The 21,544-nt window shown below is 41.5% G+C and overlaps 1 protein-coding gene across 5 annotated transcripts in view; it reads right to left on the reverse strand.

The window, feature by feature from the left end:
- The window catches only part of adamtsl7 (ADAMTS-like 7), a 554,745-nt gene that overhangs the window by 175,131 nt on the left and 358,070 nt on the right, over positions 1 to 21,544 (reverse strand). The gene's annotated exons all lie outside the window — the stretch shown is intronic.

Consider the following 21,544-nt stretch of genomic DNA (forward strand, 5'->3'; position numbering starts at 1 on the left):
GGGCAGTTAGAAAACTTGACATCTCACAAATGCAATGTCCAAGACTTTGTTCTGTAAAAAAAAAGTAATAAGCAACTGGCCAATAATAGTCTTGAACTGAAAACAGTGCTCTGCAAAATAGTTCTTTTTTTTGCAGTAGAAAAGTGCTTCAACAAAAATTTCAGCTGTGAAAATCACACATCTGCTTTAGGTCAAGTGTCACCATAGCGGAAAGATTGTCGATGCAAGTCAAAACCACATTTTATTTTACAAATAATATAAGATTTGTGAACAATGGAATAATTTAGGAGCAAGTTGGAAATACAGTATATTATCTAACTGATCCATGAAAGGCAACTCAGGTGGACAATCATCATAGTCTTGACTTCTCCATAGGATAGAGAACAGATCAAGAAAGATTATTGAATAGATATTTATAGCCAGCCTAGTACTAAGCCACTTGATTTAATTCATTGTTAAATGCAAGGATTTAATGAAACCATTGTCAACAATTGTAGTCTCATCTAAAATTGCAATCAAGTATATTTTATCACTATCATGTATTAGTTTAAAATCTGAAGATGTAAACATTTTACATTGATGGATATATGCATTAAATATTAATTGACTTCAGAAATTTTCTATACAGACTGACCCCATATTATTAGCATCTGAGTTACATACAGCAGTACATACATACAAGCTCCTATAATTTTATTAAATTCAAAAGTCTAACATACCTGTATACTTTTGTTTCTAAGAACAGCAGAACTAGTTTTGACTCTCTCACCCCAGTTCTCGTAATTGTTCTTTCTTATCACTCTTAAGTGCTTTTGATGCTATTCATTATAATTATGCAGGGCATGGCTGCCATTTTTGTGCATCCATTGGTCATCGATAAAATGGAACCTGTTTATTACCCGGGGATGACTTGTAAAATTCCTTTTCACGAATTATTAATTTTAGCTATTTGGCATTCACCAGAATCCCTTTCTCAAATGGAAACACTCACATTCAATGGTATTGGCTCTTGACTGTTACAGTAAAAGTTATTTCGTGCTTAGGCCTTCCCTTTGCCATTTCCCACAACTCTGCTGTTTCTGTTCAGGGAGTCCCGAAACTGCCTCTCCACTGCATTGAGCCTAAAGATCACATTAGATGTCACTCATTTCAGATACCCTTAATTGTTGAAGAACCAGTTTGGACTCAGTTACAGGTTCAATCTTTAAATCAATTAAAAGGCAGAATGACAATATAAATAAGTGAACTTTTACTAGAAATGTGATGGAGATAGATGAACTCTTTTGAGGGCAGTTCTATTTGTGGACATACATTGCTATATTCCATATGTTTTGAAAAATAATTTCTGGAGAATATGTCTTGAATTTATTACAAACTTCATTTTGTTTACATGGCTATTCTATGGAATCATAGGAAACAATGCAATATGAACAGTATTGGAAATTACCAAATCTATCTCTTATATTAACCTTTAGTGTGAGTGGGATCTGAATTTACCTTATTGCAGATTTTTTTATTGAAGACTTATCATTAAGGTCTAATGGTTAATTAGCTTCGTAATTAGGACTTGAATGGCTGCGATAAGTTTGTTGGACATTCCAACTGGTTACTTTAGATCACCAGATAGATTTGGAGAGCAATAGGTCATAGGTCAAATTTAGCCTCTGGATACCACCCCCCCCCCCCACCAGTGTTGCGAGTGTGCTGTTCGCCCAAGATTACATAGAGAAATACAGCACAGAAACAGGCCTTTCAGCCCATCTAGTCTATGCCAAACCATTTAAGCCGCCTACTCCCATTGATTACATGCCTGTCATTAGCCACCGTTTGATTTAGTCCCAAATGAGCCAAATGGCTCTACCGGAGATGGAAATTCTATGAGAAATAAGATCAGCTAAAATACACAAATATATCAATGGATATGTAAATTACCTGAATTACTCATGAGGATAGGATGTGAGACCCAATACTGACTCAACCTTGCATGTAGAGAAGATTGACATTGGATGAGTTTAGATAAGTAAACTTACCCCAAACAGCACTGATTTATGGTTACTGTTAAGATTTTCTTCACAACAATTGGATATGGTTTGAAATGTACTACCAGAAAGGACGTACCAGTGATGCAGATTCAATAGCCAACTTCAAAAGGGAATTTGATAAAGAAAAGGCATGGCAGAGTTATGGAAAATGATCGGAGGAATCAGAGTATTTTGGATTGGTGTTCAAAAGAACTGAGGGTAGAATTGTTGGTCTACTTGGTCCCTTTATGTATTTCTCTGCATCCCAGTTTTATTCCTGCAATAAGGAGAAATCTTAATGCAGCTAGTCTTGTGACCCAAACTAATAACAAAAGACTAAACTGGCCAAAACCAGCTATGGAATAAGTCACAATTTTAGATTTTTATATATTTACTGTACTTACCAACCTGTGGTCCTGTGCTTAATCGTTGTTCCCTGGTCCGCAACAAGAAGATGCTGCAGTGGATGGATCAATGAGGGACAATGGAATTCTGCCATTTCCTGTTTATGAAATTTCTACTGGCATAGATCCAGCTCGACCTTATTTCCACCCTGGCCTCTGAACTCTAATGCGGACAAAGTCCTGCCCACAATTGGTAATTCAACAGACATTGAACATAGAACAGTACAGGCCCTTTGATCCATGATGTTGTCCCTTAATCTACTCTAAGATAAATCTGACACTTCCCTTCTACATAGCTCTTCTTCTTTTCATCCATATGCCTATCCAAGAGTCTCTTAAATGTCCCTAATGTATCTGTGTTTACCATTAGTCCTGACAGGGAATTCCCTGAACTACCAATCTCTGTGTCAAAAGCCTTCTTCTGACATCCCCCCCATTTCCTTTCTTCCAATCACCTTAAAATTATGCCCCTTTGTATTAGCCATTTCCACCCTGGGAAAAAGCCTTTGGTTATTCACTTTATCGATGCCTCTCATTATCTTATACACATCTATATATAAAGAGAAAAGCCATAGCTCACCCAACCCATTCTCATAAAACATGCTCTCTAATCCAGACAGCATCCTGGTAACTCTCCTCCGCACCCTCTCTGAAGCTTCAGTTCTGGACTGAACACAATACTGCAAGAGTTGCAATATTACCTCACGGTTTGAACTCAATTCCCTGACTAATGAAGACCAACACACTACACACCTTCAAAACCATCCTGTCAACTTGTGCAGCAACTTTGAGGGATCTATGTTCATGGATCCCAAGGTCCCTCTGTTCCTCTACACTGTAAAGAATCCTGCTTTTAAGCTTATATTCTGCCTTCAAATTCGACCCTCTACTTCGCACTTTTCTGGATTGACCTCCATCAGCCTCTTCTCAGCCCAGATCTGCATTCTGTCTTATTGAACTTACAACAACATTCCACACTATCCAAACACCACCAACTTTCGGGTCATTCCAAACCACCAGCAGCCTTCATGTTACTGTATGTGTTTAAACTCTGTTGAAAGAAGGGAATTTTATCCCTTCTTTCAACATTTTTCAGTGTTGGTTGATAAATACTCATTGTGCATAGTCCTTGTGCAGACTATCCTATGCCAATTGGAATGCCTTTAAAAGTCGAGGTATCAAACTTTGGATTGCAGTGATTTTTTTTTTGGATGCCAAATCACCAGTTGCTCTCATGTGTGGACCCAGCTCACCGGTCTTTAATTAGATGTTGAAGCTCATGAAATCTGACAGACAGCTCTCGTTCTGTGTATCGAATATTATGGCCTCGACCCACTGATCTGTCTGGCAGAAAGATTAAAAAATATTCCCACAAGGCATCCGATAAGCAGCTTTATATTCACATGAAACGAGTGAATAATAAAATGCATCCATTTCATGTTGCTCCTCATGAATAAAAAAAAACTTATTTCTGTGCATCACAGGCCAAATACGCCTACAAGTTATTCTTATTCTTACAAGTTGCTCCACATCATATTTTATGACTTAAAACAACTTTGTTTAACATTCTGAAGCTGTTTGCAAAGGTCACATAAAGAGCAAAAGATTCAATTGTGAGGTTCACAGAATAGCATTGCAAGTTTTTCCTGTTCTCAGTTACAATCTGGCTTTCCTTATTAATACTTTGCAAGTTCTCACAGTAATCACAATGTAGCATAACAGGTGCAATCTTTGCAGGCTTCTCTTAAAGGCACATACTGCAATATCAGTGAGACTCCTCCAGTAACGGGGAGCGCTGCTAACGAATTGACGTAACCTGCCATAAAGAGAGAATGTAGGAGAGTGCGCTCAGGATGAAGGATCTGAACAGCATGATGAAGAACACATCCTTTAAAGAAATATGTTCTTTGTTAATGGGGGCCATGGAGATCCCCCAGCACAACAGCAAGTTGCTTGTGGCAAGCAGTTACCAGAGAGCTTTCTCCAAGTAACTGAATGAAGTTTCTGAATGTCTGCACTTGGGTAAAGCCTGAGGTACAGGCAAATGGCTGCACCACTTTGCTTAAATCCTGTAGAAAGAAGGAAGAGGAAATATAGTCTATGTTCTTTTACAGGCAAACTTCACAAAATATTAGGCTTCAGTGGGCTAGGTCATACTAGCCATCATTTCTGACAGTTGTAAGGAAATTAGCCCAGGCACTTCCATGAGCAGACACTTTAGCATGGATGATACTTGCACAGCGCCAGTCGCTCAGTTAATGATGTCACCTTGTGTGCAGCAGCCACTTCCATGATTACCAGGTTAAATTAAACTCGAACGTATGACCTTTATTTATTACACGCCGAGAAACAAGGAGCAAACCCCGCAGCAGGTCAGTAAAGAGATGTGAATTAAAAAAGCAGCTGTGAGTTGTCCACACGGAATCGGGTTTACTATTACTGACATATGCCGTGAAATTTGTTGTGTTGTGGCAACAGTCCAGTGCAAGGCATAAAAAAATTACTGTAAGTTACAATAAAAAATAAACAAATAGTGCAAAAAGAGGACCAGTTTGGTAGTGATTATGGGCTCATGGATCCGATTTCAGAGGAGAACGCTGATTCAAGATTCAACATTGTTTATTGTCTTTATTGTGCACATGAGTGTAAAGAATGAATTGATTGTTATTCCAGACCTGATGGAACACCAGAAAAACACAATAAGCAAAAAGCACACAATAAAGAAACAAAAAACACAATAAATATAAATATAAAACAATCATATAAAACACAATGTAGGAGAAGTGTTACATACACATTCTGACTGTATGTACATAAAGTGACGTGAGTGATATGTCACTTGGTACTGGGAGGTTTTAATGGATGGAGGTTTTGATCAGCCTGACAGCTTGGGGAAAGTAACCGTTTTGAGTGTAATGGGCCTCGTGTAAGTACTGCATTGCCTCTTCCCTGATGGGAGTGGGACAATCAGTTCACAAGCAGAGTGGGTGGGATCCTTCACGATATTTCTGGCCTTTTCCTGTATCTATTTCCTTGATGGAGCTTGACTGGTGCTGGTGATGCGCTGGGCAGCTTTAACCGCCTGTCCACCACAGTGCAGTTTCTGTAGCACATAATGGTGCAACATGTTAAGATACTCTCCGCTGCACATTGGTAGAAGGTCATGAGTGTAGGTGTGCATAGACAAGCTCCCTACAGTCTCCTCAGAAAGTATGATGAGCTTTCCTGGCTGTGCAGGATGTGTCCTGGAACCATGAGAGGTTGTGCACCCTGAAGAGTTTGAAACTGCTTCCATCGTGAAGAGGGTGATTAGTGGTGTGGGTTCTCTTGAAGCTGGTAACCATCTCCTTTGTCTTGCTGACATTGAAGAAGAGCTTATTTGCCTGGCACCAGGCCTGAAGCTCTTCCACATCCTCTCTGTAGAACATCTCACCATTGTTGGTGCTCAGCCCCACGACTGTCGTGTCATCAGCGAACTTGACAATGTGATTACTCGGGTGTTTGGCCATGCAGTCATGTGTGAGCAGAGTGTACAGCAACAGGCTCAGCACACAGCTCTCGAAGCACCTGTACTGAGGATGATGGGAGGGAGGAGCAGTTGTGCATCCTGACTGCCTGGGGTCTGTTGGTAGGGCAGATCAACATCCAGTTGCACCGAGGAGTAGGACTTTGTTCACCAAGGTCTGTGGGACGATAGTCTTTAATGGTGAACTGGAATCAGGAATTCTGACATAAGTGTACTTGTGTTCTCGGTGTGTTAGAGCCAGATGTATGATAGACAAGCAACATCAAGTTTCTTGGCAAAGATAAACACAAGAGATTCTGCAAATGCTGGAAATCCAGAGTAACACACACAGAATGCTGGAAGAACTCAACAGGTCTGGCAGCATCTATGGAAGGGAATAAAGAGCTGATGTTTTAGACAGTACACAATAGACAATAGGTGCAGGAGTAGGCCATTCAGCCCTTTGAGCCAGCACCACCGTTCACTGTGATCATGGCTGATCATCCACAATCAGTACCCTTTTCCTGCCTTCTCCCCATATCCCTTCACTCCGCTATCTTTAAGAGCTCTGTCTAACTCTTTCTTGAAGGAATCCAGAGAATTGGCCTCCACTGCCTTCTGAGGCAGAGCATTCCACAGATCCACAACCCTCTGTGTGAAAAAGTTTTTCCTCAACTCCGTTCTAAATTGTCTATCCCTTATTCTTAAACTGTGGTCTCTGGTTCTGGACTCCCCCAACATCGGGAACATGTTTCCTGCATCTAGCGTGTCCAATCCCTTAACAATCTTATATGTTTCAATCAGATCCCCTCTCATCCTTCTAAATTCCAGTGTATACAACCCCAGTCTCTCCAATCTTTCAACATATGACAGTCCCGCCATCCCGGGAATTAACCTCGTGAACCTATGCTGCACTCCCTCAATAGCTAGAATGTCCTTCCTCAAATTTGGAGACCAAAACTGTACACAATACTCCAGGTGTGGTCTCACCAGGGCCCTGTACAACTGAAGAAGGACCCCTTTGCTCCTATACTCAACTCCTCTTGTTATGAAGGCCAACATGCCATTAGATTTCTTCACTGCCTGCTGTACCTGCATGCTTACTTTCAGTGACTGATGAACAAGGACACCTAGATCTCGTTGTACTTCCCCTTTTCCTAACTTGACACCATTCAGATAGTAATCTGCCTTCCTGCTCTTGCCATCAAAGTGGATAACCTCACATTTATACACATTAAAGTGCATCTGCCACGCATCTGCCCACTCATCCAGTCTGTCCAAGTCACCATGCATTCTCATAACATCCTCACATTTCACACTGCCACTCAGCTTTGTGTCATCTGCAAATTTGCTAATGCTACTTTTAATCCCTTCATCTAAATCATTAATGTATATTGTAAATAGCTGCGGTCCCAGCACCCAGCCTTGCGGTACCCCACTAGTCACTGCCTGCCGTTCTGAAAAGGACCCATTAATCCCTACTCTTTGTTTCCTGTCTCCCAACCAATTTTCTATCCATGTCAGTACCCTACCCCCAATACCATTTGCTCTGATTTTGCACACTAACCTCCTATTTGGGACCTTATGAAAGTCCGGGTACACTACATCACTGGCTTTCCCATGTCCATTTTCATAGTTACATTCTCAAAAAATTCCAGAAGATTCCCCTTCATAAATCCGTGCTGACTTGGACCTATCCTGCCACTGCTATCCAAATATACCGCGATTTCATCTTTTATAATTGATTCCAGCATCTTCCCCACCACTGATGTCAGACTAACTGGTCTATAATTGCCTGATTTCTCTCTCCCTCCTTTCTTAAAAAGTGGGATAACATTAGCTACCCTCCAATCCGCAGGAACTGATCCTGAATCTATAGGACATTGGAAAATTATTATCAATGCGTCCAAGATTTCTGGAGCCACCTCCTTAAGTACCCTGGGATGCAGATCATCAGGGCCTGGGGATTTATCAGCCTTCAGTCCCATCAGTTTTCCCAACACCATTTTCTGCCTGAAGCGAATTTCCTTCAGTTCCTCTGTTACTCTGGGTCCTCTGGCCACTATTACATCTGGGAGGTTGTTTGTGTCTTCCCTAGTGAAGACAGATCCAAAGTACCTGTTCAGCTCGTCTGCCATTTCCTTGCTCCCCATAATAATTTCACCCGTTTCTGTCTTCAAGGGCCCAACTTTGGTCTTAACTAATTTTTTCCTCTTCATATACCTAAAGAAGCTTTTACTATCCTCCTTTATATTCTTGGCTAGCTTACCTTCGTACCTCATCTCTTCCCCTCATATTGCCTTTTTAGTTATCTTCTGTTGCTCCTTAAAAGTCCACCAGTCCTCTGGCTTCCCACTCATCCTTGCTATGTTATATTTCCTCTCTTTTATTTTTATACTGTTCTTGACTTCCCTTGTCATCCACGGTCGTCCCCTTACTCCCCTTAGAATCTTTCTTCCTCTTTGGAATGAATTGATCCTGCACCTTCTGTATTATTCCCAGAAATACCTGCCATTGTTGTTCCACTGTCATCCCTGCTAGGGTATCTTTCCAGTCAACTTTGGCCAGCTCCTCCCTCATGGGTCCGTAGTCCCCTTTGTTCAGCTGTAATACTGACACTTCCGATCTTCCCTTCTCCCTCTCAAACTGTAGATTAAAACTTATCATATCATGGTCACTACCTCCTAAAGGCTCCTTTACCTCGAGTTCTCTCATCAAATCTGGCTCATTACACAACATTAAATCCAGAATTGCCTTCTCCCTGGTAGGCTCTAATACAAGCTGCTCTACAAATACACCTCTGAGGCATTCCACAAACTCCCTTTCTTGGGGTCCAGTACCAACCTGATTTTCCCAGTCTACCTGCATGTTGAAATCCCCCATAACAACCGTAGAATTACCTTTGCGACATGCCAATTTTGACATGCCAGTTTAAGGATGAGACCCTTCATTGGTATCCAAAAGGAAGGGGGAAGAAGCCAGAATAAAATGGTGGGGGGTAGTTGGAAGGTGATAGATGAAGCCATGTGAGGGGGAAGATAGATGGGGAGGGGAGCGGGGAGGTGATAGATGAAAAAGGTAAACTACTAAAGGGGAAGGAATCCAATGGGAGAGTAGAGTGCACCAGGAGAGAATGGGAAGGAGGAGGAGAACCAGAGGAAGGTGATAGCCAGGTGAGGAGAAGAGAAGAGATATGAGAAGAGCCAGAATAGGGAATGGAAAAAAGCGGGGGGGGGGGTAGAAATTACCAGAAGTTAGAGAAATTGATATTCATGCCATTAGGTAGGAAGCTGCTCTGAGAGAGTATGAGGTGGTCTCCATCCAGAGAGTTGCCTCATTGTGGCAGTAGAGGAGACCATGAAGCAACATGTCGAATGGTAATGGTCTCCCAGATTGTTTTGACCTGTTTCGTGTTATGACCTGTGACTAATATTACTTTCATATACTGCCATAGTTTTTTTTCAGAAGCAAAAGCTAAACTTAGGCCTTTCCTTAGATCAGAGCTGTAAACCAAAATTAATTTGGAGTGAGAGTTCCATTATAGACTCAAACAGCTGAAAGAACCATTTTCTACGCTATTATCATTTATGACTGATGCCATAGTCACTCTCTGCAATCCCAAACATCCTCCGATCGTAACAGCACCACCCTCAACTTCACCCATGACATAGGTATATAAAATAACAAAACACTTTTTTTCTAGAAATTCATCCTTGATTGCCAGCATCGAGCATATTGTATAGAAGTGTTACAAATTAAATATATCTTGGAGAGAATTCCAAAATGGATGACAACAATCAGCATTTTGTTTTACATTATGCCTGGTTTTCTTTTCTGATGTGGCTATGGTGTGGTGGTTGAGGTGAGGTTGGGGGTGACTTGGGCAGGATGAACAGAAATGAGGCAACACGTCTCCAGTAAATTTCCTGCCTGCTCTAGGTTATGCCAGTGGAGTTGGCATAGACAAAGAAATTATCCCACAAAATTGTGAAGAGATCGGAAAGAGAAGAGGGGTATATTTAGACTTTAGAAAAGATTCATATAATAACCTTGTTTAGGTGGTCAAAAGAAGCTGGAAAATACAGAATTATGATTGAAATTGAGAAATATGAGGTGACATCGTGGTACTACAAGTAACAATGCTGCCTCAGAGCTGCAGAGACAAGGGTTCCTGATGCTGTCTGTGTTTTTCTTGTGACTGTATGGGTTTACCCAAGGCTACTTCGGGTTTCCTCCCAACTTTCAAAGACTGGTTGGTAGGATAATTGACTACAATAAATTATCCCAGTCTAGTCTGTGCTAGGAGAGAGCGTGGGTTGCAAGGAAACAGCTGGGGGGTGGGGTGGGGTGAGGTAGGGGCAGAAAGAGATTGATAGGTTTTCTCTGAGAGCTGGCATAGATATGACAGGCTAAATGACCTCCTTCTCTGTCGTGAGAAATATATAAACATAAGTGAGACTTTTGGAGGGCAAGTGCTGAAGCATTCATTTCACTCTTTGGTCAATTAGTAACTGGCTGGAACTGTATCAGAAATAAGAAGGGAAGTTAAAGGTTTGCTGAAACTTGGCTAAAAGGCAGAGCTTAAAATGTAATTTAAAAGATGTTTGGATGAAATTTAAATAAGCAAAAAAAATAGACAATTCTGAGGAAAGGCCAACAAATTGAGAGCAGCAATGATGGGTCCTTGAGTCCATTTGAAGAACAATTACTCTACAATGTGTTTACAGACATTTTTAATCTTGCCCTCTCCCAACGTAGAGTGCCCTTCTGCTTCAAATTATCCACCATTGTCCAAAAAAGACCAAGGTAACATGCCTGAATGACTGGCGTCCTGTTGCACTCACCTCAACAACATGCAAATGCTTTGAGAGACAGGTCAAGGATTATACTTGCAGCATACTACCACCCAAACTGGACCCCTACAATTTGCCTACCGACACAACCAATCGACAGGTCTTTTAAGAGATTCCTGGATAGGTACATGGAGTTTAGAAAAATAGAGGGCTATGGTTAACCCTAGGTAATTTCTAAAGTAAATACATGTTTGGCACAGCATTGTGGGCCGAAGGGCCGGTATTGTGCTGTAGGTTTTCTACATTTCTATGTTTCTATGACAGATGATGCAATAGCCACTGCTCTACATACTGTCCTTACAAATCCAGAGAAGAAGGATGCTTATGTGAGAATGCTCTTCAGCATTCAATACCATAATTCCAGGCTCGACAGGAAGCTCAGAGAACTCGGCTTTGACCCTGCCTTGTGCAGCTGGATCCTGGACTTACTGTCAGATTGCCGGCAGGTTGTAAGAGTGGGCTCCCTCACCTCCACCCCTCTGACTCTCAACACAGCGGCCCCTCGGGGCTATGTACTAAGTCCCCTCTTTCATTCCCTGTATACCCATGACTGTGTCGCCACCCACAGCTCCAATCTGCTAATTAAATCTGCCGACAATACTACATTGATTGGCCTAATCTCAAACAATAATGAGGTGGTCTACAGGGAAGAAGTTTCTCTCTGACACAGTGGTGTCAAGAAAACAACCTCTCCCTCAATGTCGCAAAACAAAGGAGCTGGTTGGGGACTACAGGAGGAATGGAGACAGGCTAACCCCTATTGACATCAATGGATCTGGGGTTGAGAGGGTAAACAGCTTTACTTTCCTTGGCATCCACATCACCAAGGACCTCACATGGTCTGCACACACCAGCTGTGTGATGATAAAGGCACAACAGCACCTCTTTCACCTCAGACGGCTGAAGAAGTTTGGTATGGACCCTCAAATCCTAAGAACTTTCTACAGGGGCACAATTGAGAGCATCCTGACTGGCTGAATCACTGCCTGGTATGGGAACTGTACCTCCCTTAATCGCAGGACTCTGCAGAGAGTGGTGCAGACAGCCCAGCACATCTGTAGTTGTGGACTTCCCATGATTCAGTTCATTTACAAAGACAGGTGTGTAAAAAGGGCCCAAAGGATCATTGGGGACCCGAGTCACCCCAACCACAAACTATTCCAGCTGCTACCATCTGGGAAATGGTACCGCAGCATAAAAGCCAGGACCAACAGGCTCCAGGACAGCTTCTTCCACCAGGCCATCAGACTGATTAACTCACACTGATTTGAGTGTATTTCTATGTTACATTGACTGTTCTATTTATTATAATTTACTAAGATTGCACATTGCACATTTCGACAGAGAAGTAACGTAAAGATTTTTCCTCCTCATGTCTGTGAAGGATGTAAGAAATAAAGTCAATTCAGTCCAAACAGAGTGGTCAAATAATCTTTTTCAGTGCTGTCTCTATAATGGTTCTGCTTTTAATTCTGTACTTCTTTATTTCAGAACATTCTAATGATTCTTGAGACTTTGAATTTGTACATGATTATCAATCATTTCCTGCAACAACATCAGTTAAAGATTACAGTGTGCGTCTAAAATCAACATTCATCAAGGATGAAAGGTTTTCCTTATGAAAAGAGTCAACTGTAATTGGGGCTCCTTTCATGAGAACAATGAAAATTAAGTGATGATCTGATCAAGCTGGGTAATTAGAGAGGCTGCATTTCTTTAATTGTGTTGATTGGTAATGAAAGCATTTTCTGATTTTTGGCTGTCAATGATAGGGGAAAACATAATACTATGAGTTTGGCACAAAATTAAGAATTAGCTGCCTAGTTATTTTGCCGTTCTGACTTTCAACAACTTTCCTAAGAGAAACAGATCATCTAAGTTACACATTTCTGCATCTAAAAGACAACTGCAACCATATCTAAATTCACATGGCCAATTAACAGGAAGAAAAATCCATGGTGCATATCGGGAATTAGTTATATTTAGCCTGTCAGCTGCTTACCCTGGGATAGTAAGATTCCTTGGCAAAATAAATTGTCAACAAAGCCATTTTAAACTGTAGCCAAATCCACATGTATGCAGCCATAATCTCAGTGTTGTTGCCAGTCGTGTCTGTGAAATGGAAATTGTTACAAAGGGCTGTTTTTCCCCAGAATTTCCCATCTGTGGCCCATTTGTAGAATGCAATTTAAGCATGCCTGGTTACATATTGTGTTCTCAGCAGTATTTTACAAGTAGGACTGAAGGGGATTTCAGGAGCATGGTGGGACGCTGGGTATTTCTGCTTGATTCAGGAAACAGCTTTACCTCAATTGCTTACACTCCTGCTCTTGAGTTTTATTTCTAGCAGAAGGAGTCTTTTCCCCAGGGTTGGGGAATCAAGAACTAAAAGGCGTAGGTTTAATGTGAGAGGGGGAAGATTTAATAGCAACTTGAGGAACAACTTTTTAACAAAAGGGTGGTATGCATTCGGAATACGTTGCTAGAGGTTGAGGCAGTTACGATAAGAACTTTTAAAAGTACCCAGATAGGAAAAATTTATAAAGTTACAGGCTGAGTGCTGATAAACGGGACTAGTTTGGGTGGCCATCTTGGAGGGAATGGACCAGTTAGGCTGAAGGGCTTGTTTCTGTGCTGTATGACTCTGAGGAGATCAAACCCCATTCGAGGCAGTAAGCTTTCATTAAGGAGGTAGGTGCCCACTTGAAGAAATACCCTGGTAATCACGAAAGGGAGAGCGGTGATAGAGACAAAGACAAGGTTACATGGCCTGTCAGCACTGATTTGCCTTCCTTTGGCCCTGCCTTGCTCCACACACTCATGTGGCATACTTGATCCAGCTTACATCCTGCAGCCAGATGCCTGAGTGCCAGGAGTGCTCCACTGCCATCTGAAATATCCTGATTCAAGGCCCTTCATCTCCCAACCTAAAGCCACAGGGAAATAATTAATGGAAGTATCAGAACAGAAAAGCTAAGAGTTTACCCAACTGTGATAATTCATGTATTTTTGTCAAAGATGCCATATGAAAATATAAAAATGTCTGATATAAGAATATAAAATGCAGTAAATACTCAGAAGACAGGCAGTATCTGCAAACTGAGACAACAGAAAGAGAATTAATGGCTTGGATTAATGTCCATTCATCTGAACTGGGGAAAGCTTTAAATCAAGGATGTTTAGGATGAAGAGTATTGGGGTGAATGTGAGATAGGGTGGAGATTAAGGGAGGTGGAATATGATAAAAGGTTGTGGTTGAGTGAAGGTGATGTAAGGTTAATTACAGTTGATTAGACTGGAGCAAATTAAAATAGAAGGGGATGTATAATAAGCAATTAAAAATGCTAGATATATATGAAAACAAAAACAGAAAGTACAGTACTGTGCAAAAAATCTTAGGCACCCTCGCTATATATACGTCTAAGGCGTTTGCACAGTACTGCAGTTGATCAAGATCTGAAACAAAAGAGCTTGCTGGAAATATTCAGCAGGTCAGGAAGCATCTGTGAAGAGAGAAAAACTGAGTTAATGAGCGAGAAACAATGTACCAGAGGAACTCAGTGGGTCGTGCAGCATCTGTGGAAGGAAAGAACTGGTTGATGTGTCATGTCCTAATTCAAGGTGTCACCCTAAACATCAACTATTTCTTTCCTCCCACAGATGCTGCTTGACCCACCGACTTTCTCCAGCAGATTGTTTGTTGTTCCAGATTCTAGCATCTGCAATCTCTTGTAACTCAACTGATATTTTATGGTGGGAAATACAGGCACCAAAAATTTTGTGCCAATATCTTGTTCTTACAAGTCCCCAGTTATTCACTTGTAATACATGTTCTTAACTTCCCCTAACCACTCTCCTCCTTTAAATTCTGTTTGCTTTTTGAACTACCAAGCCAAAACCTACTCCTTTCCTCACCTCTGCTTTACTCTCAAACACTCTGCCCTTAACCCTCCATCCAATCACATCCACTCGTTGTACCAGAAGCAGCAAAGCACCTGTCTTCGACCTTACACTCTCTATATGTATCTTATATTCTTATGTAGATGTTGCTACTCATTGAATTCTTCCAGCAGATTGTTTGTTGCTCCAGATTTCAGCATCTGCAGTCTCTTGTGTCTCCTTTAGCAGCTTGGAACTGGATATTGAAAGTGTGGAGGGGTGATGTAACCTCAATCTGTAATTATCATCCGAAGCCCACATCATTTATGGTGAGGAAGAAAGCCCTTAATTCCGAGCGGAGTCATCGGGACGCCGTCATGACAGTGTTTTTTTAGCAGGCTTTCTTATTTTTACGTTGCCGAGTCGCTAGTTCGATGTTCAACCCAGCACGGATGGAAAGCCTGCAAGGGAGCTGGCTAGATTCGAACTCGGGAGCCTTCGCTCTGAAGTCCGGTGCTGATGCCACTGTGCCACCAGCCGGCGAATTTATGGTGAGGAGTATAGAAGAAATGCTAAAGCACTGAAACACTGCAGCAGGCTAGGATGTGGTTCATCAACACAGAGCAATTAGGGATTGAGGGTAAATCCTGATCCTAACAGTGACACTCACATCACACCAGGGAACTGAGAAAAAAATGAAGTAAGTGGAACCTAAAGCAGTGAGATAGCTCATTTGGCCCAACCAGTCTTGATGGTGCATACGTTCCTCAAGTTCTTCCCAAACTTTAATTATCTCTCCCTATCATGATCCCAATTCCATTCTTTTTCATGCATACACCATTATTCATTAAACCGATCAATACTGCTTGCTTCAGCATTCTACACCGCAATGACTTTCACAATCATATCTGGGTGAAGAAACATGTTAAATTCTTTATTTCATCTGGTGGTAGCTAGATTTTCTTGTGACTTATTAATAACTCCTGAAGAATCTGGACAGGTACCACTGACAATGATTTCAAATGACCCACTGGAAGAACTTTGAAGCCAATATCACCAAAATAATGCTCAGGCTTTAGCTCTGCTGAACTAGAGATTGAGTGTGGAGGTCAGAGTTTTGTCTCTTAATTAAATGCTCTACACTCAGCTCATCCATGGACAGAGAACCCATAGTGATCAGAAGAAATGTCACAAGGACCTGCTGAATGAGGTAGAACAATTGGTCCTCAAAGCTGAAGAGAGAGGAAGGTAACGTGCAAACCACCCCTGCTAATAGGCAGGTGACCTGTGAGGAAACGTCTAGACCTTTTGCAGCTGTGTTAATGGTTCCGGAATCGGTCTCCTGAGTCACCTCTGAAGCCATAAGTAAATCTGCGGTAAAGATCATCTTTGAATTGAGGAGTTTCTGATGACAACTTGCTTAAATTTACGGCCCTTCAATCTTGGATTCAAACTCTAATGGAAATAGTTTCTGCACATTTATCCTATCAAAACCATTTATAATTTTTATGACCTCAGTCCACCTTTTCAGGGAAAATAGTTCGTATTTGATTAGCCTTCTTGCTGGTCCAATCATATTAACTGCAGTAACATCCTTGCAGATATTTCTATTCTATTTACTGTTGCAAATTTTTTTTTCTGTTGCCTAGACAGCATTTTCACAAAAAATTTCCAGATCTGGTTTAACCAAAGCACAAAATATATTTTATCTTCCTGCATTCGTATTCTATTTAACTGTAAATAAATTCCAGTGCTTTTTTTGTAGTCCTATGCCTTGTGGTGCTAGTTTTATTAATTGTTATTTCAATTCCCTTTGTTCTTAACCATTTAGTTTCTTATTTCCAATACATTGGTGGCTTCTCTATTCTGCCTGTTACAGTATACAACCTCATAGTTTTCTACGTTGATTTTCATTTGACGGATATTACCTCACTCTGCAAGTCAATTCATGGAGTTTGGGATAATGCCTCCATGTTTACTGCAAACGTAATATCGTCTCTACTTTTCAACATCACATTGCCAAATTATTAATGTCTAAAGAAAACAACTTAAACCCAATTGTTTCTATTTGTCAGAGAATGGGAGATTATTGTAAAGCTGCGTTCTGAATCAAAGTCCGATTCCTGGAACTTGAGCACAGAAATACAGGTGGAGGATCCCATCCCATGCTGATGGGAATGCTGCTCCACTGCAGCTCTTCATCTTGGGATGAAATGTTAAACCAGGGAACACACATCAAAGTTGCTGGTGAACGCAGCAGGCCAGGCAGCATCTGTAGGAAGAGGTGCAGTCGACGTTTCAGGCCGAGACCTTCGTCGTCCTGACGAAGGGTCTCGGCCTGAAACGTCGACTGCACCTCTTCCTAGAGATGCTGCCTGGCCTGCTGCGTTCACCAGCAACTTTGATGTGTGTTGCTTGAATTTCCAGCATCTGCAGAATTCCTGTTGTTTGTGTTAAACCAGGGACCCTATTTTGAAAAAAAAATACAATTGAGTTTTGCCTCATATCTTTTCTCATTGATTCTTTTGAGAGGGCTGCTGGGAGTCAACAACCTGGTTCTGAAATCACTGGAGGCTTGATTAGATATAGATACACATTTTCTTCACTGTGAGAGAGAGGAGTTGGTGAGCCTGCTAATATGATTTGCTCAAACAACAATCAGAATCAGCTTCAGGTTTAACATTAGAATTGTGAAATTTGTTGTTATGTAGCAGCAGTATATTGCAAAAAGCATGATTACCCAGACAGTCCCAATGCTGATTATGTGAGCTGGCTGTGCACATAGCAACATTCTTGCATTACAACAGTGATGCTTCATATTCCAACATTTGTCGTCTCTTGTGTCACTATCCAGTAATACTTCAAAGGGATGTGAGAGATAATGAGACACACTTTCCTTTAATCCCCAACCCTTCCTCAGCCTTCACTTGGTTAATAATTTTTCGGCTCCCTTTGCACCCTGACTGCTTACTTTCCACAGTTTAATTTTCATCCTGAGTCACTTCCGTGCACTTCATCCTTACTTCAGCACCATCTGTAAAACTTGCTTAAGGCACATATCCTTCTTTGTGAATTGATTGCTAAACCTGAGCGATCTAACGGAATTAAAATATAGTAAAACATACTATAAAATAACCACTAATTCTGACAAAATATATTTATTTTTTAATATTCTAATAAAATGGTCAACTGTTTTATTTATTCGTTTAAAGGACAGGGATGGCTGTAGCATTTTATTCTTCATCCCTTGAACAGGGGCAATTAAGAATCAGCCATATTGTTGAGTTTACCTCAGCTCAACACTTGATAATAATGCTAGAATTCCTTACCTAAGAGACATTACTGAAGCAGATGGATTGTTACAGCAAACTGAAAAGATCCTGGTCAGCATTTACTGATTCTAGCTTTGTAGTTCAAATTCAAGTAAGCACTTGAATTTAATTTTTCAGCTGCTATGGTGGGATTTGAACTCACATCACTGGATAAATAATCCAGAAACCTGAGAACTTTGCTTCCATATCCTCACAGCTAAATAAAGGCAAAGACAATATACAAATTTAAAGTTAGAAATCTTTAACTGTACACAAGTTTTATTTTTGGGAAAAACAAAAGTTGACCTTGAATCCATTCCATCAAAAGTCACAATTAATGTACACATGAGAACGATGAAAAGCCAAGTAAGGAGGATGGGTGAACAGTAGGAAGTACAAGGGAGCTGCCACAAAACAATGCTACCTCTCCTTGAGACTGGGTGTACAGAAGCACTTCTTGTTTCTGCCTTAATGCATCTGAGCTCTTCATGTACACCTGATGGATGTTTTTCGCCAATGTTGTAAGCAGTGACTATGAGCCTTTTACGAGGAATTGGACTCTGTCCAACTTTCTGGAATGAGAACAGTGTTGATAGTTTTCAGAGGCCAAAATGACTGCTTAAAATGGGTCATTAGCTTCCACAATGCAGAGGCACTGTTTCTAAGTGTGGAGCACCAGAGACTCTTTTGAAAGGGGGAAAGCAGGGTTGTGAATTGTCACCAAATGTCCCTTTCTACGATTGCAATTCTGCAAAACATCTTCCAGTTTCCACATCTGGAGTTGTGAAATAAAAGTTAATAACTAAGTGGCTTTCATCAGTCTCGTAATATATGTAAATATTTATTAAATAAAAGGCAATTGCGGAGAAAAATACCAGCGATGAGTGATTAGATTTCCTGTTATATCCAACCATATAGGCAAAAAACATTGCATTGGCAGAGTACATTCAGAATTGTGACTATGCTTTTTTTTTAACTTCCTTTCTTCCTCTTCATATTGATTTCCCACTCCCATCATCACTTGGCCTTTCTTTCTGTCTCCTATCCCTTCATTCAGTCACCTCCTCCCTTATATTTTCTTTCCCTTTTTCCACCGCCTTCCATTTCAGTCCCTCACTTAAACCCTCTTGGGGACTTCTTTTTCTCAGCTCACATTTTACTTCACCTCTCTTTTCCTGAGAAGATACTAAAAATGGTTAAGGCATAGTTTTGAAGGTTCTGGCTCTGACATTCACCATCATGAAGTGATTTGAGAGACTGTTCATAGCACACATTAACTCCAGCCTCCTAGACAGCTTTGTTCAACAAAACAGGTCTACAGCAGGTGCCTTCTCCCTGGCCCTACACTCATGTCCGGAACATCTGGACAGTAAAGACTATTGTTTATTGACTATATCTCCACCTTTAAGACTACAATTCCAAGCAAACTCATCTCCAAACTTCTAGACCTGAGAGTCAGCACCTCCTTTTGTGGTTAAAATAGGTAGTGCAAAAGAACAGAAATAAAAAAGTAGTGAGGTAGTGTTCATGGGTTCAATGTTCATTCAGAAATCAGATGGCAGAGGGGAAGCTGTTCCTGAATCACCGAGTGTGTGCCTTCAGGCCTCTGTACCTCCATCCCTACGGTAACAATGTGAAGAGGGCATGTCCTGGGTGGTGGGGATCATTAATGATGGGCGCTGCCTTCCTAAGGCGCCATTCCTTGAAGATGTCTTGGATATTATGGAGGCTAGTACCCATGGTGGAGTTGACTAATTTTACAAGTTTCTGCAACTTATTTTGATCTTGTGCAGTAGCCACTACTGCCCCCGCGCCCCCCCCCCATACCAGACGGTGATGCAACCAGTCAGAACGCTCTCCACGGTACATTATAGAAATTTTCAAGAGTTCTAGTTGACAAACCAAATCTCCTCAAACTCTAATGAAATGTAGCCTCTACCTTGTCTTCATTATAGCTGCATCAATATGTTGAGTCCAGTTTAGGTCCTCAGAGATATTGACACCCAGGAACTTGAAATTACTCACTCTCTCCACTTCTGATCCCTCTATGAGGATTGGTTTGTGTTTCCTTGTCTTACCCCTCCTGAAGTCTACAATCAGCTGATTGGTCTTAATGCTGCTGAGTGCAAGGCTATTGCTGAGACACCACTCAGCTAACAGGTATATCTCACTCTTGTAAATTCCTTCATCACTATTTGAAATTCTGCCAACAATGGTTGTATCATCAGCAAATTTATAGAAGACATTGGAGCTGTGCCTAGTCACATAGTCATGCGTGTAGAAAGAGTAGAGCAGTGGGCTAGGCAAACATCCTTGTGGAGCACCAGTATTGATTGTCAGCGAGGTAGAGATGTTATCTCCAATCTGCACAGATTGTGGGCTTCCATTTAGGAAGTTGAGGATCCAGTTGCAGAAGGAGGTACGGAGGTCTAGGTTCTGTAGGCTTTTGATTCGTCAGGACAGGTAACATCACCTTTGCCATGATTATCCTCAATACTTGTGCCCCACAAGGCTGCTTCCACAACCCGAAGTCTACTCCTTATACACTTCTGACTGCATGGCCAGATTCTACTTTCGCACAATCTACAAATTTGCAAATGATGTTACTGTAGTGGACTCAAATAACGATGGGTCTGGGTAAATAAAGGAGATTGAGAGTCTAGTGACATGATATCATGACAACAACCTTTCCCTCAATGTCGGCAAAACAAAAGTCCTGGTCATTTCTTTCAGGAAGCGTGGGTGGGGAGTGTTTGTGGCACACGTTCTTGTTTACATCAACAGTGTTGAAGTTGAGAGGGTTGAGAGCTTCAAGTTCCAAGGAATGAATAACCCCTCCTATTCCAACTAATTGACACCACAGCCAACAAAGCTCACCAGCGCCTCTACTACCTTAGGAGAGAAATTTGGTATATCCCCTTTAGGCCTCACTAATTTTTATCAACGTACCAAAGAAAGGATCCTATTCAGATACATAAGAGCTTGGTATGGCAACTGTTCTGCCCAAAGCTGTAAGGAATCACAGAGAGCTCAGCACATCACAGAAACCAGCCTCCAGTCTACAGACTCAGTGTGTACTCTTGCTGCCACAGTAAAGCAGTCAGCATGATCAAGGACCCCACCCAACTGAACCTGCTCACTTCCTACACCTTCCATTGGGCAGAAGATTTAAAAAAGTCTGAAAACATGGACCATCAGGCGCAAGACAGCTCCTGTCCTGCTGTTATAAGACTATTGAAGGGTTCCCCAGAATATAAGATGGACACTTGACCTCACAATCTACCTTGTTATGACCTTGCACATTATTAACTACCTGGGGTGTATGAGGTGTCAGGGAGGGGTAGCACCTCTGGTGGGGGAACATGTCGCGTCCTTTTCAAGGTGGTTAGTCCACCTTTGGTCCCCACCTGGCACTCAGCTATCACCTGTGGCACCCTGTAGCTGTTTGCATGTGACAGCGGCCACACCCCGGGCAACGGCTTCGACAAGCTGACTAAACCAGGTGAGGGTAGCCGACTGGTCTCAAACCCTCGGTGAGATAGGGAGTTGTCTATCCCAGCATGTGAAGACA

Source organism: Mobula hypostoma, chromosome 4 (assembly GCF_963921235.1).
Source record: "Mobula hypostoma chromosome 4, sMobHyp1.1, whole genome shotgun sequence".
Classification (NCBI taxonomy): Eukaryota; Metazoa; Chordata; class Chondrichthyes; order Myliobatiformes; family Myliobatidae; genus Mobula; species Mobula hypostoma.